A 17263-nucleotide genomic window follows, 5' to 3' on the forward strand; every position below is an offset into this window, starting at 1 on the left:
TAATCGTAAATGCATGTTTAAAAGCAAGATCCTTTAAAAATTGAGGCATTTTGTTTTCATACATGCATTTAAGAGTATGACCCATGTTTGACCATGCTAACTGGTTTTCCACCTTTTCAGAATTTTAATAGGGATGCATGAAGCAGCAAAACTCAAGCTTGTCAAAGTTCTCTGAATTCCATCTCAAAGTATGCTTTATCTCATGATCATGCAAGCTTTTTTTTCCTTTTTGCATGAAAATCCATTTGTATTTCATGTGCATTTTCCTAAATTGTATGCATCTTTTCAATAAATACATTCTTTTCCCATTGATTAAAGTGTATTTGTGAGTGCTTATCAAAAGTATGCATTTTTCAAACATTCATGCTCATAAATGTACTTTCTGGAATCTATGAATCATATGACAAGCTCAGAAATGCCATGCTTGTAATGCCCATAATCTGTATTCAAAGGCTTACATGCATCCTCATTGGACTGCACCCTTAGATGACTGTTGTTAGCTATCTTAATAAATGCACAAGAAAGGAGGCTTGGTATGCATCCTCAGCTATCTCAGTGCAGCACAGGTGCCTTCTCTTGCCCAACCTCCAGAATGCCCTCAAGATCACCTCTGCAACCTCAGAGATGCAGCTGCCGTGGTCCTTTCTGTACTGGCTGCAAGTGAGGGAGGCCACTGAGAGTTCAGAGACCTAGGTATGAAGGCAGGACATTTTTCTGACCTTGTTGTGGACTCTCCAAACCATTCTACGGTCACCTAGACTTTGTCTAGCAACTATAGGATCTGCCTACAGGTATGCATTTTCACACACACACACACACACACACACACACACACACACACACATATAAATGCTGAGCAAGACAATCAGGGAGCTTTAAAAGGCATTATTAACTACAAGTTCAAAAGAATAAAAATGGAAACATAGAAACAGAGCAAGTCAGAAGGGTCCATCTAGTCTGACCCCCAGATCTAGGTGGCTCTGCTCACGACATGCCTACCATGAGCATGTCCTTGAACACCCTCATCGATGTGGCCTCGACCACCTCCCATGGATGCCCATTCCATACCCTTGGGGTCCTAACTGTCAAGAATTACTTCTTGGCATCCTTGGTTCCTTGAGCTTGGCTCTGTTGGAGCTCATCCTGCCCCCCTCCGCAGGGGAGAACAGGTCTCTACCCACCTCCATGTGACATCCCCTCACATACCTATATGTCACCAAGCAAAAGATAAACAAGCAAAGGCCCCTAGGAAAATCTTTGCACAGTCCATCGTTATGTTATGACTCTGGTGGACACTCATCAAACTTTTAAAGTCAGGGGTACCCAGTAGAGACTCTCTGATAAAGCCTGGCCAAGTTCATTCTTTAGGTAGACTTTTGTATACCCTGAAACCAAGCCATAAAGATTCCAAAGATCAAAGCCTGCCATTTGAATATGGCTTGGTAACAAATGAAAAGCAAATGAAAAACATTATTTTGCTTCAGTTTATGGCAAAACAGTTGACCTTTCTAAGTAGTCATTAAGGGCATTCCAGCCTGTGTGTTTGGTTGTTATCAGGGCATGGATAGCTGTGGCACAATGATCTCTACCCAAGAGAAGTTACCTGTTGCAGTTATTGTAGCTACTCCTAAATTATCGCAGGGCTCAGCAATAACTGAATGTACCCCTTATCCCTGATAAGCAAAGCTTACAAAGCAGTAGGCACTGGCTACATGGCAGATGTTGCAGTGTGAATGAAGAAACATCAAAGCATTTTTCTCTCTTGCACTCTAGCTAGAATCACTTTAAGCTTGCAGAATTGCTAATGTAACCTCCAGTGCCTCATGTCTTTAGTCTCCCATTCCTGCCTCCTCCCCTTTCCCCATTTGCCTCTCAATCCCTTCAGCTCTGAAATTCACATACTATACTGGGCTACTTTAAGATATATAGACATTAAAATGGACTTCTTCTCCCTTTTCTTTGCTCTGTGACAAGTCTTCTTGTCACTTTCATGTTTAGAACGCTTCTCCCTTTTTGTCCCCCCTTTCACTCATTCCCCAATAAAGGCTGCACTGGGGAGGGAGGGAGTACAAGCCTCTCTCGCTGAGCCAACAGGATAGCTTTTAATTGGCTTTCATGAAAAGTTTCCAGGGTGTTTGAAGAAATGGCAAAAAGAAAGGGGGGGGGGGACTAATAAAACCCCTAAGGAGATAGGAAATTGTTCTGGTTCTTATCAGTTCCACAAAGGATTCTGTTTTACTTCTGGCCATTTTATTAATACCCTCCATAAAATGTGCAGTTTTGAAGAGTTTCCTTTTTTCCCCCTTGTCGTATTTTGGAAAGAAATTGAAATGTCCTCATGTTGACTCTTCAGTTTGAGAAAATAGGAGGATCCAGGCTTGTAAATCATAAAATTCAGCTTTTGAACTGACCCCACTGTACACATCCCTTCATCTTCAACCTTTGACTACAAATAGAACTTCCCATAATTGCAGTGGCATGGTCTCTGCTCCCCCATGGAATGACTGCTATGTGGGCTGCTATGTGAACCTGTCACAGAGATCTTTCAGCTCCAGGCAATTGGTTACATGGGTCACCCATAGCCCATGGCTAATGGAGATCTCATTTGAAGTTTATTCTGCTCCAGAGTTTCCTCAAGCTCGTACAGACATTCTTTGGTTCTAATGTTTCAGATGATGATGATGACAGCATGTAGAAACCATTATATATTTTTTCCTTTACTGTTTGGATCTATGATTAAAATGCAACATACTTCAAAAAAAATAAATAAATTACATTCCATCAATAATAAAAATGCGAGCAAAACTAAAATTCATGCTTAGCTCAACTCATATAGTTTTCTACAACAGGGAGTAGTGAAAGCACTATCATCCCAGCACAGGCACTGTGGTCTTTCTTGAGCTGTAAAGAGCACCAAGACAATATTGACATTACCTTTCTTAGCTGTAAAGAATTAGGGAAGTGAAACAGAAGAAACTCCTTTCATCTCAATGGAAATGGATCTGCAAGTCTTAGCATGTCTCCCACCTAGCCATACAAAGGAAAAATCAACATGGAAACCAAGAGAGAATTGCTATTCACCCCAGGGAAGTGCGTAAGTAGTCAAGTATGTATCTTTGGAAAATAACATATTTTTACTTCACTTTTTATAGATTTTCAGTTTGGATAAATGTTTCCTTAGCCTTACAAGATAAGAGCTAGATATACTCCAATGAAATTGCCAATCAAGCCAATTGTCTCTCAGTGGAGTTATTGCACTTCCTAGGATGCTCTTGCATTGTGAGAGAGAAAGAGAGAGGGAGTGAGAGAAATAGGTAGATGGGTTTCCACTCCTCCTTCCCAGTTCCATGTTGCCCAGCAGGTATTTTGACTAGTCTGGCAGGAGGATGAAACAGCAGCTCATAGATTAGCTGTGAAGAAAATAACAAAAGAGTCAGTGTGACACAATTTGGTAGAAACTAATTATGCGACTACAACCTTCCTTACATTTTCTTCCTTACGGTAATTTAAACACAATTTACTGTCTCTTTCTCTTCCTTCCTGAAGCACTCTCAGATTTGGTTTTGCTTTTCTCAAAGTACGCACTGAAAACCATGTCAGGCTGGATGTTTGATTTTTAATATATTTTGAATATTTTCAAATATGTATATGTATGTATGCATGCATGTATGTCTGTGTATGTCTGCATGTGTATGAAATATTTATATCCCAACTGTCTATATGCTAGATGTAGCACAACAGATTATTTTAAACACTGAAAAACATATGCTGTAAAGCAGTGCCGTAATAATTGCCTATCAGAACAGAGAGAGCTGCCTAATCAACCAGCTCTTTAGCCAAGTATTTTATTAAACCTTATATATATTAATATGTTCTGCATTCATACTGTATGGACCTGATCTGTACAAACTTAAAACACTTTTTCCTCGGCCCCATAAACTTCAGTATGTGAAAGCAAAGTGTATACTTAGCAGTCTTCCACTGAAATCCATGGGACTCAGCAGAGGCAACCATGATCTGTGATACCTTATGGTGTCCTTTCAGTAGCAGAACAAACATAATTGCTGGTTCAAATTTCCCTTGCCTTCAGCTTGTCTTCAGACTCAGATCTGATGACTACAAGAGAGGGGAATTCCAGTTGAATGAGAAGAGGTCTACTCTTGTAATGCTGAATTCAGTCCTACAAGTCATCAGAAAAGAGATGTATTCGTTTATTTCAATTGTCAAAGTACAGCTGCCCTCATTTGATCATTTGAATGATTGTAGTTTTTCCATGCTTTCATTGTAAATTGAATAAAGGCACTCCTGAAACACAATGACACTCTTATTGAAATGAGATAAAGATGCATTCTGCAAGGAGTACTTCCAAAAGCAAAGAGGAAAAGGTTTCTATCAACCCCAAAATCAATCCTTTCTGGGCACGCTCCTGTAAACCACATATTTACAGTGAAAATATTTATGCTGAGCTTCTGCTTTAGTAAAAAATAGGATCCAGGTCAGAATTCAGCTAAGCAAACACTCCTGAAAGCAGAATTAAGCAGGGATTTTATGATAATGTTGTGACTGTTAGCAGATCACACAAGCACGTCCTGTTCAAAGCAGTGAATGCAAATGCAATCAGAAATGCTTTTTTAAATCTCCCCCACAGAATGTTGCCAATTCCTGAATTTGTCATTGTGTTAAAAAAAAACTGCATTTTGAAATGCACAGTCCCTCCAAAAAATGCATTTTCATGCTTTAGTCAAAGGGGAAAAGCACACACTTTTGGGGAAAAAAGTACATATTTCCTCCATGTTAATGATCTGGAAAACAAGCCAGTTCTGGAAATAGGAGAGCAAGAAATAGTAAGTGATGTTTGGTGGCTATAGGTGAGCTTAAACATCACTGCTTCCGCTAACCTTAAAGCCCAAGTAGCCACAGTCCACTTCAAATTGTCCTCACTTCCCTTTGCTGCCTGTACTATCAGCCTTTGTTTATTCCTTGTTCCTAAACCTCCCACAAAATAAATTCCATCCCAAAGAAGGGGGCACCTCAGCAGGAAATTCAGGGCTCTAGCAAAGATGTGGATGCTTAGTGGGATTTTTCTTCTTCAGAGAACCTTGCTTCAGCATCTTTTGCTGCTGCAGGTCAACTGCAAAATGCATAAAAGTTACAGCGTTCACAAGTTCATATAATGCAAGCTGCATCACCTTACTGAAGGAAGGCCTTTGAGAGCTCTGCCATCTTCCTCTCTGTTATCCTTCATACATTGTTTGTCCTTCGGTTTACCAAGGGGAGCCTTTCTTTTTCATCACAGGCAAAGGAAAATCTGGCAGTGATGTGGTATTGGTGGTTCCCTTCTAAGTGTTCCTTTTCTTCAGCATTGGACAGGGCTACTTACCTCTTCTTAATCAAGGTAGCAGTGCTCACAAGACGAGCCACACTGTTAGGCAGGAGTGTGACTCTAAACCATTTTTGGACAGATAGGCATATTTGGAAATGTGAGAAACGGTTGTGGGCACCCCACAAAATGCCTAATTAGTGGATCATTGCTTTAATGCCTACCTGTCACATGTATGGATCCTAAGCTTGTTCAGCACATGTTTCTGTTTGCTGGTGGTATAATAGAATTAATGTTTCTTTTCGGCCTGGCAATGTGCAATAGTTGGTACTTGTTCAGGGGAGATTATTATATAGATAAGTTTTGCACTGGGACAATCTGCGTACTTTTTGTGGGCATGCTTTTTTAATTGCTTACCCGCTTCATGGAAATCAACAAATGGAAGAGGAAATGGACTCTGTGGCTTTTTCACAGGTAATGAACTGATATTACAAAACTAGAAAAATAAAGATTCATGTTGTGTAATGCAATGAATTATGGTCCTTATAATTTGAAGAGGTAGCATATAGATACCAGCTTCAAATAGTTACTTATTTGGATATTTGATATGCTTCTCTTGAAACCCATGAATGATTACTGAAGAAACTGTATGCATTTCATACAAATACACATGCCTATATTTTCAAAGCAGTGGAAAATTTAGTTTGCAAAGCAGGTTCCTGTCAGCACCACATTCAAAGGCATCACATGGCATATTAGCCATGCTTCAGGGACAGAAGGGTTAAATACTGCCCCCTCCCCTGCACTGCTTGTTTCTGATGACTTTTTTCTAATTAGTTTCTGCAATGTTCTGCAATTAGTTTCTGGGAGTCAGAGCAAAAAGTAGAGAAACAAACAATTTTGGGCACTATTTCATTAGCTGTTTGCTTAATTGTGCTTCATCATTATTCCCCAAATTTCCACATTTCCCTCATACATTTCTTCATGTCCCTCAGAACCTGAAGAAAACTAGCTCAACCTGAGTGGAAATGCACTGAGGCAAAACAGCCAAACTTGTCTGTGAGTGAATAATGTGGCTTGCAACATTTTATCTCCCACATTGTGGTTTCCTTGCTCCTTGTTATCCAAGAGATGCTGTTTTAGACATCCAAGACTTGAGATCCCTGGATTTTATTATTGTTATTATTATTTAATCTGCCACTGTTTTAAGCAGAAGAACTGGAACAAACTACTTCAATGAAATTGACTGTGTCTAATACAGTGCAACTTTACAATAAAAAAGCCATTTATGTTCCTACAGCATGCTCAGTTTGGCACTAGCCTAAAAGCTATGTAGCTATGACATTTGGTCTTTCTGTTTTTGCTGTTGTTTTTCAAAATATTTTCCTGTTTTGTATAACTCTATAGTCTTCTGAGGTTATTGACTAAAGTGAGAGGGTGAGAAATTAAGAATGCACATTTAAAATGTCATCAGACATTCTTATCTGTAATCCAGAAAGGGCAAGAAAGAAACAGGACTTGGGAGAACCAGATGAGCACAAAGAACTGCAAGTAATCAGACAGAACAAGGACTCCTGCTCCATTAAGTTCTCTGGAAAACTGTGTATCCACCTGTGGGCAGTTGAAGGGTAATAAAAGGAAAGAGCTCCAGGTTTTAGGTGACTGTAAGACAAAATGCCTTCACTGGACCCCTTTCCTTAGAGCCCATCCTCATCTTTGTCATTCCTCACTACTGATTCACTTGATCCTTCCTCTGAACTCACTTCACATCATTCCCTATCTCCAAGCAACACTATCTTTATAGGAACTTGGGAAGATCTCTTGCACAGGGTCTGATCATTGCTTTGTCTACTGTAGTGTTGTGATGGGGCTCCATGGAATCCATCCCTCTAGCCATCATAGACACCCTCTCATGTTTGGCCCTGTCTTATAAAGAGAGCAAGTGAAGAGGAAATCCACAAACAGTTTCAGAATGAAGGTTGTGCAACCAGCAACTTCTTCCACATCTTGGACAGCACAAACAAGGGCTGCAAGTCACACATGCAGAAGAGGTACACTACATGTGCAGTGGTCACTCGGGGCTTGATTTCTGGTGAGCTGGAGTGCATTCCCCAGGAACTTGGATTCATGGCCAGGACAAAGCAGAACAAAATTTGGGGAACCAAGCCCAGGGAATCAGATGAATTCCCCATGCTTCCCTAGACTAGTACAGCAGTGCTTGATGAATTTCTATATATTCAAATCCCCTTCATGGTTCACTGTCTTGCCATGGTGAAGGGGCTTGTGTAATTCAATGAAGCTATGAAATATGCCATGCAGGGGCAGTCAAGACGTACAGGTTGCAGCAGAAAGCCCTGACAAAAGGTGATCCACTGGAGAAGGAAATGGCAGTATACTTGCCATGAAAACCCCATGGACAGTACCAAAGGGCAAAAAGATATGATGCTGGAAGATGAGCCCCTCAGGTTGGAAGGTGTCCAATGTGCTACTGGGGAAGAGAAGAGGGCCAGTACTAGTAGCACCATTCAACACCACAGTAGTCCAAGTCTATGTGCCAACCACCAATGCTGAAGAGACTGATGTTGACTGGTTTTATGAAGACCTACAACACCTGCAAGAACTCACACCAAAAATGATGTCCTTATCATCATGGGGGATTGGGATGCTAAAGTGGGAAGTCAAAAGATAACCAGAATGATAGGCAAGCTTGGCCTTGGATTAGAAAATGAAGCAGGGCAAAGCCCAGCAAAGTTTTGTCAAGAGAACACACTGGTCACAGCAAACACTCTTTTCCAACAACCGAAGAGACGACTCTACACATGGACATCATCAGTTGGTCAACACAGAAATCAGATTATGTGCTTTGTAGGCAAAGATGGAGAAGCTCTATCCACTCACTAAAAAGAAGACCAGGAGCTAACTGTGGCTCAGATCATGAGCTTCTTACTACAAAATTCAGGCTTAAATTGAAGAAAGTAGGGAAAACCATTACACCTAAATCATATTCCTTTATTTCCATATATTTATTTACATGTATTTATGTACATATATTTATAGGCCATCTATAATTGCCAAGGCCTTCCTTATTACGTATTCCTTATGAATATACAGTGGTGGTGACAAATAGATTTAAAGGATTAGATCTGCTACACAGAGTGCCTGAAGAACTATGGACGCAGGTTCGCAACATTGTACAAGAGGTAGCAGCTGAAACCATCCCAAAGAAAAAGAAATTCAAGAAAGCAAAATGGCTGTCTGAGGAAGCTTTACAAATAGCTGAGGAAAGAAGGGAAGCAAAAGGAAAGGGAGAAAGTGAAAGATACACCCAATTGAATGCAGAATTTCAGAGAATAGCTAGAAGAGATAAGAATGCCTTCTTAAATGAACAGTGCAAAGAAATAGATGAAAACAATAGAATGGGAAAGACTAGAGTTCTCTTCAAGAAAATTAGAGACATGAAGGGAACGTTTCATGCAAATATGGACATGATAAAGGACAAAAATGGCAGGGACCTAACAGAGGCAGATGAGATTAAGAGGTGGCAAAATTATATGTAAGAAATATATACTGTAAGAAGGATGTTAATGTCCCTGATAATCACGATGGTGTTATCACTGACCTAGAGCCAGAAATCCTGGAATGTGAAGTCAAATGGGCCTTAGGAAGACTTAGCAACAATAAAGCTAAAGGAGGAGACAGTATTCCAGCTGAGCTATTCAAAATCCTAAAAGATTTGGAAAATTCAACAGTGGCCCCAGGATTGGAAAAGGTCATTTTACATTCTGATCCCAAAGAAGGGCTACACCAAAGAATGTTCAAACTACCCTACAATTGCACTCATTTCACACTCTAGCAAAGTTATGCTCAACATTCTACAAGCTAGGTTTCAGCGATATGTGGACTGAGAACTACCAGAAGTACAAGTGGGGTTTTGCTGGGGCAGAGGAACTCAAGATCAAATTGCCAATACATGCTGGATCATGGAGAAAGTTAGGGAGTTCCAGGAAAACATCTACTTGTGCTTCATTGACTATGCTAATGCCTTTGATTGTGTGGATCACAACAAATTGTGGCAAGTTCTTAAAGAGATGGGAATGCCAGACCATCTTATTTGTCTCTTGGGAAACCTGTATGTGGGTCAGGAAGCAACAGTATGAGCAAGATATGGAACTACTGATTGGTTCAAAATTGGGAATGGAGTATGGCAAGGCTGTATATTGTCCTGCCTATTTAACTTATATGCAGAGTACATCATGCAAAATCCCAGCTAGATGAATCACAAGCTGGAATTAAGACTGCTGAAAGAAATATCACAAACCTCAGATATGCAGATGACACTACTCTAATGGCAGAAAGTGAAGAGGAACTAAAGATCCTCTTGATGAGAGTGGGAGAGGAGAGTGCAAAAGCTGGCATGAAACTCAACATTAAGAAAACTAACATCATGGCATCTGGTCCTATCACTTCACATACATGGGGAAGAAATGGAGGTAGTGACAGATTTTATTTTCTTGGACTCCAAAATCACTGCAGATGGTGACTCCAGCCAAGAAATTAAGATATTTGCTCCTTGGGAGGAAAGCTATGGAAATCCTAGATAGCATACTAAAAAGCAGAGACATCACCCTGCCAATAAAAGTGCATATAGTCAAAGCATATGGTTTTCCCAGTTGTATGGCTGCGATAGATGGAGCATAAGGAAGGCTGAGTGCCAAAGAACTGATGCTTTTGAACTGTGGTGTTGGAGAAGACTCCTGAGAGTCCCTTGGACTGCAAAGAGATCAAATCAGTCAATCCTAAAGGAAATCAGCCCTGGCTGCTCTTTAGAAGGCCAGATATTGAAGCTGAAGCAAAAATACCTTGGCACCTTATGAAAGGGAGGACTCCTTGGAAAAGACCCTGATGCTGGGAATGATTGAAGACAAAAGGAGAAGAGTCGGCAGAAGTTGAGGTGGCTGGATGGGTCAGTGGAGTGGTACATGTGGGGGATGGTGTACTCTGGCTGTACTCTGGGGGATGGTGGAGCACAGGGAAACCTGGAGAAATGTTGTCCATGGAGTCAGAAAGAGTCAGGCATGACTTTGCAACTGAACAACAACAACATATAGCCAAATAGCCAAAGTTCTCTGCTTGGTTCACAAAAATTAAATCCATGAAAAACAGGATAAGATACAATATAAATGTTTATAAGTTTAAAAATACAGTGTAAGTCAAAATGAAACACAGCAATACAAAGGTTTAAAACACAATGATAATTTAAAATCAATAGAAATGGAAGGACTAAAATGTCTGGGAAAATAAGGACTTCAGCTGGTACTAAAAAATGCATCACAAAGGTGCCAGATGAACATATCTGGGAACCTATTTTCATAACCAGCTTGGCACAGCAGAAAAATCCCACTTCTTAGTAGCAACCCACAACACTTCCTTGGCAAGGCCTCCTAGAGAAGGTCCACTGTAAACAATCTATGGGCAGGTTTACATAATTCTGATTCCAAGCTATGAATCCTAATACCAGTACTTGGAAATGGGCCCAGAAATACATGGTCAGCCAATGCACATGGAAACATGCTGCTGTCATACGATTGTATAGGCCAGTCCCTGTTAATAAACTTGCTACCCTATTTGAATCAGATGCTGCTTCCTCATCCTTTTCACCTACACTTTAGCCTTTGGGGCAAACACACACAACTTTGAGAAGTGTTTGTGCAACTTTCACGTTATATAACTGTTTGTTTTCCACAGTTTTCCCATTCATATTAATGAATAGTGATTGCAAATGAGAACACAGTTGAGGGATGATGAGCAGTGTGGTGATGCTCAAACAATCTTGGTAAGCATAAACATCCCTTGCTCACCCATCCCTAAATACTCCCCACTCCCACCCCTAGATGTAAGCCAATACACTGGTACCTTGGTTCACGAACTCCTCTGTTCACGAACTCTGCATTGGGTGATGACCATGATCGTGGCCATGTTCCCACACGAACGTGATTGTGATCGTGGCCTTCTTCCCTTCACAAACACAATTGCAATTGCAGACATCTTTCCCACACGAGCATCATCGTGATAGCGCCCATCTTCCCCACTCAAGGTCGCAGACAGACCTGTGGTCACTTGGCGTGAAGCTTTTTCATGTGCTTTTTAGCACGTACAGTACTTTAAAGTATTATTCAATAATAATATTGAATAATCGCTGCAAAGAAAGGACAGAGCAAGCAAGGAGGTAAAAAGAATGTGCAGAGTGGTAATGAAGGTGACCAGAATGTGCAGATTTTTTACCAAAATTGACCCTGCAGCTAAGAGACAAAGAAGAAAGGGAACCCCTGAAGGAGGTCTCCCCCATGTCCTTATGGAGGGGGACTCTCCCTCCAAACAATAACCTCCTCCCCACCTAGGTTAGTGTTCTCCACTGTACTGTACTTTATTACTTTGTTGTTCTTTGTTACTTTGTTTCAAATTTTTGTGATTAAAAAAAATATATTTACAGAACGGATTAACCTTATTTACACTGAACCTTATGGGGAAATTTGACTTGGTTCGCGACCAGTTCGGGTTGTGACCAGAATTGTGAAACAAATTAAGTTCATGAACCAAGGTACCACTGTATAGAGACCACTACTTCTTTTCTGGAAACAAGATCATCTCCAATTGCCCAAAATATTTTCATGAACTCTTGGCTTGCCATGGATTATGTACCTGTATCTGTTTTTGATTGCCTGTCATGCTTCCTTGCCTGGACTTCTTTGCCCTGGACTTTCATCTCCCTTGGAATATGTGCTGGTGACATACTGGCATAAAATGTATCATTAGACTTTAAGAGAGTAATTCCTGCACTGAAAACTCGCTGTTGAATTACATCTCAAATGCCCACAATGTATCTCTGTCTGGATTTATCATGAATCTGAAACTCCTGTTTGTCTTCAGTCCTGTACATTAAACCTCTGCATGATTTCTAACCTCTGGACTTTATCTTGAACAAAGCAATTTACCAGTAGCCCTTTGCCTATGCTTTCAGATTTATGTGTGAATCCATATAATTTAATTTATCACAATAAAACATTTTGTTGTAAGTAAAAATTTGCGTCAACTTGTCAGAAAAGGTCAGGGAGGTGGGCCTGGGAGCCCACTGACTGGGAGTAATGGGTTTCCAGCAGTAATTTTTCCAGCCCTATTTGGAGAAGCTGGGAACTGAACTTGGGGCCTTCTGCATGCAAAACATGTGCTGTAGCACTGAACCGTGGCTTTCCCACACAATTGCCAGATTTCAGCATAATCCAGACTGCAACTGTGCCACAATCAGGATGCATGAAAGAGCTCATGCACAGCAGATAACTTGAAAAAACAAAGCCACAGACTTCATCATTGGATAAGTCCCACATTTGTATTACATGCTCAAGAGGGATGGCATATTACTGTGGTACAATGTTTGAAATTCAGTGTTCAGAACCCTGGCAGAAATGTGAAATACAGACAGAATAGATAATTCAGCCAACCTAGTCATGTGGATGGGCTTCCGTTGCCGTTCGTGTTCACACACCCACATTCACACATGGAACTCAGTCTTCTTCTCTCAATTTCCAGCCAGCCTGGTTTTGTCAACAGTTACAGAACGCTTCTCTTGTGCTAAAGCTGAACACAATTGCAAGACAGGCAGTGCACCAGTCAGGTGAAATTGCACTTCTATAGCTGGTAAAAAGGCGGCATGGGCAAGGCCCTGTGGATTTTAGGTAACAGACTACTGGACCAATGTGTACGGATTGAGCATATATTACAGCAGGTAGTAGATAAGTGACCGCACCAACCATTTTCTCATAGTGGTTCAACACCACCAATTTTTTTTAATACTGCCCTACATTGAAAATTCCAGACTAATGTTTTTTGTTCCCGCCACTCTTAGGCAGAATTTAACTTCCTTTTGTCCCATGCATATTACAAGTCATTGGTCCATAGCATTTTGAATATTTTCTATCAACCAGCATGCTGACCAAAGCCATTTCTCCACTACCCCACTGTATCAAAAATCCCCCTCAGTTTCACATCTTGTATTAAGGGTTTTCATGTTCACTCAAGCTCCAAAACACTAGGATATTAGACCCATTAGGAAGCACTGCCTTAAAAGATGTGATACTTAGGTTATATGAACATGGTACATATATGGTATGGTATACTGTGGTTATTGCCAGCTTCATTATTACCCTTGGCTCTAGATGGCTATCAGTGGGAAAACAATGGGTCTAAGTCCCAGATTTTTTTGTTCATAAAAGGAAGATATATGCAGATGTGGGTAACTTAAGAATTTCAGGTACACAAATGTTTGTTTGTTTTGGGGACAGAACAGGCTCATTCTATAAACTGAAGTCTGACTGGGTTTGAATATATATATATATATATATATATATATATATATATATATATATTCACATATATCCCACCTTTCAATTATGGAGATGAAAGTACTATGCATGGTCTCCATACATGTCTAGTATAACCTTCTCTTCATTTAGTCTCACAACAATACTGTGAGATAGGTTAGCCTAGGTCAGTGACTGAGCCAACATCAGTGAATTTCATGGCAAAATGAAGATTACAAATAGGTCGTCCTAGTCCATTACTTGAACTACTGCATCACTTGAGCAGAATGATCAGGTTCAATAGGGAATGTAACACTCTGAATGAGGCATAGCCAGTGTTTTGTTTCATCATCCATTTGTGTAATATAAACGCTTTTAAACTTTTGATGAGCTACAAATGATGAAACTAAATGTAAAAGTTCTCTTCTGGCTTGGTTAAAATTGGCCTAGTAAGTTAACACCATAACATAAGTTAACACCATAGCTGGTAAGTCCCCAATTTTGCTTTACTCCAACCACATTTTATAATATGGACAATTGAAGTAGAGCAGGGCACAATGACTCTCACAATTATTTGTGGGAATTTAGCTCTTCAAACTTCAATCTTTTCCAGGGAGAAAAGTCTAAAGGTAGAGATATGGAATGTCAAGGAAAGAGATAGAAGAAAGAGGGCTATCTTGGGATCAATCTTTGTTTTGGCCATGCTGGCTAAGTATTATGCAATCACAATCTCTTGGTTTCTGATGAAAAAGATTCTGCAGCACTTCTCACTGAATGTTTCCTCATGATGGGCACTGAGGCACATTGAAAAAGAAGTTAATCTATGGTTGGATTATCACAGTCATTATGGTTGAAGAAATAGAAATATTCATGGCTTAATATTGCTATTTCTTTTTTGGCATGAGCAAGAAGTTTGTGTCAAGAGTAGGAAAGAACTGAAAAGGTATACCCCTCACCAAAAAAAGAAAGAAAATCATAAAGGGTTTGCATTGATATTCATCTAATTCAGTGCAGAAAGACTGACATCTCAAACCTCTATGTTTCTCAAGAAAAACAGATTTAAAGCTTCTGTTTCAGAACAGTAGATGACCAAAAACCATTTTTCTACTTTAATAGCTGCTGAAATTGGGCCAGTTTGACTCAAACTTTTGCTTTTGGTTTGGCATTTGGTATGCTTGTGATTGTATCTGCTCCAGGACTGCAGCAATAGCCTTCTCTGGCTCCAAAACTATTTCTTCTAAGTTATTATCAGGAAGAAATCCTTTTTGGATTGGTTTGGATTTGCATGTTCATGTAGTACAATAAGATGTACATTGTGTTTTGTTTTGCTTTCAAAGAGTTACAAAGAACTTTCTATACATTTGACACCTTAATCAAAATTAGATAGGGTTTATGGGAGATTTTTCTCCCAGTGCTGCAGCCACTTAGGGAGAAACTGTTCCTGCACTGAGAAATCTCTCATTTGTTTATTTTTAGCAAATGCTTGTATTTCAAAAGCTGAAGAGCTGTATGACATTATAACTCAGAATTCTATAAGCTCTCCCTTGTCTTCTGTCACAAATCAATTATTCTCTTAGAAGACTTGAAAACCTCCTAGTAGTCTGGTATGGGCACCAACACCAGAGGCAAGCTGAATTCTTAAACAAGTTAATTCATTAAAGGGACATTTTGTACTTAAGGGAATACTAATATTTGCTTTTTTGGTGTCATGCTTGCTAACACATCTTAAGGATTCAAGAAACATAGTTGTTAAGGCATCGTGCCAAAATCTGATGTCCACTCCAATCAAATATACTCACAACCAGCTGTAGCCATTTGGTACACTTTCCATTGACACCGAATTATATTATAGGAATAGTATCATTTATTATTTTATTTCCGATTGCTTGGGCTATTTATCTGGGCTTTGGTGACTGCTTGTATAACCTTCTTCTGGCAAGATCTTACAGCAGGCTCCTAACACTTGCTCCCTACCCCAATTTTCTTGAACCATGTATGATTATCCCAGGAGAAGGGAAAGTGTTAATATTCAGGCCTTAGCTGTTCGTTTGCTTCTCAGCTCTCTGCCAGTCCTTTTATGAGACCACTCACCAACTGGCATACCTTCTCCCCTCAGTCCACAGACAGCTTTCCTTATTTCCCCACTGTTCATTTCTACCTAGCTAGAACCCACAATCAATCAAAACCGGATCTACTAGATTGCAGCCCCATGTAAATAATTGACTCTCCCATTTCAGAACATCACCAAGCAGGTACCAGTGAAACAAACACAGGAATAACTCAGGCCTACACAGTTATATTAAAGCCCTTCCAAGGTCACCAGAGTATTTAAACAGGACAAGATATCACCACCAACATTTATATACACAGCATATCTTCATTGGGTATGGGGTAAAGCTGGAAATTTAAAATAGACCCATTACTGTGTTTTCATTTCAAGCTCCAATATTCTGGATTTAACCACTTAGGATAGCTACAGAGAATGAACTTTCTCAGTTATGACTCAGAGTTAATTCAAACTTGCTATTTCTGGTATAGTGTAGTTTTCTTCAGCACTGCTATAAGTGCCTCTACCCACATGAAGATTTTGCAAGAAAAAAAAATCTTTTGTAAGAAAGCCTGCATTCTTTGATTCAGGTGCTTGCAGTTAAGGGTTTCATGAGAAAATTGCACTGCCTCATGACAAGATTTGATGGCGAGTCCAGATGCCATAATCTTAATTGTGTATTTTGTAGCCCTTCAATGTTTTCATAACCTTTGTTTCCTTTTACAAATGCATGCACACACACACATGCTTGCACAACTTAAGAAATCCAGAGGTGCCTGAAAATTATCTCAAAGCTTCCACCACAGAGGAGCAGGAGAAACCTTCTACCCTTGTGAATCCAAGCCACCCAATCTAGATTGCTTGTTGACATGGTGGTGTTCTCCATCCTTTCAGGCTGCCACTCAGGTAGCATTGGTACCATGCCTTCTGCCTTCCCAGGAGAGTTCAGCTAGCCACTTCTATTGTCTAGTGGCCACCTCTGTTACTCCACCACCTCTACCAGGTGGTGCAGTGTTTCCATTCCCAATGCATCATCATATCCCCTAGTTCTAAAGCTCTGCATTATTTCAAGGAGGAATTTGATCCAGATAGGTTGGTCACCTTAATGCATCAGGAGCCCTCAACACCTTCTTCTATATTTCCCAGTGAGAGTCCAAGTCTCTGCTGGCTTTTTTAAGGCCTCCATTGATTGCACAACTTTTCTGGACAACAGCTCCATATGGGGGAACACCATTCAATAATTGGTTTAATACATTCTCCTTAACTCACCTGAACTCCTGCCTTGGCTGACATGAATGCTGCCTGGGTATTCAGACCTAGAACCATGAGCACCTTTGTGCTTTCCACTTCCTCTAGAGGTTAGCTAGAACAGGCCTTCACTGACCACTGTTCCAGGTGCCCTAATAAAAGTTATAAGTTTTATATGTTAAAATATGGAGATGTTTGCCTGTCTTCCCACTCCCCCATCTTCAGGGTTTTTCCTTTCTAGTTCCTTCTCTGGAAAAAGGAAAACAGCCCCAAGGTATGCTAATGATTCACCCT

Source organism: Varanus komodoensis, unplaced genomic scaffold, assembly GCF_004798865.1.
Source record: "Varanus komodoensis strain SLA01 unplaced genomic scaffold, ASM479886v1 scaffold3, whole genome shotgun sequence".
Classification (NCBI taxonomy): Eukaryota; Metazoa; Chordata; class Lepidosauria; order Squamata; family Varanidae; genus Varanus; species Varanus komodoensis.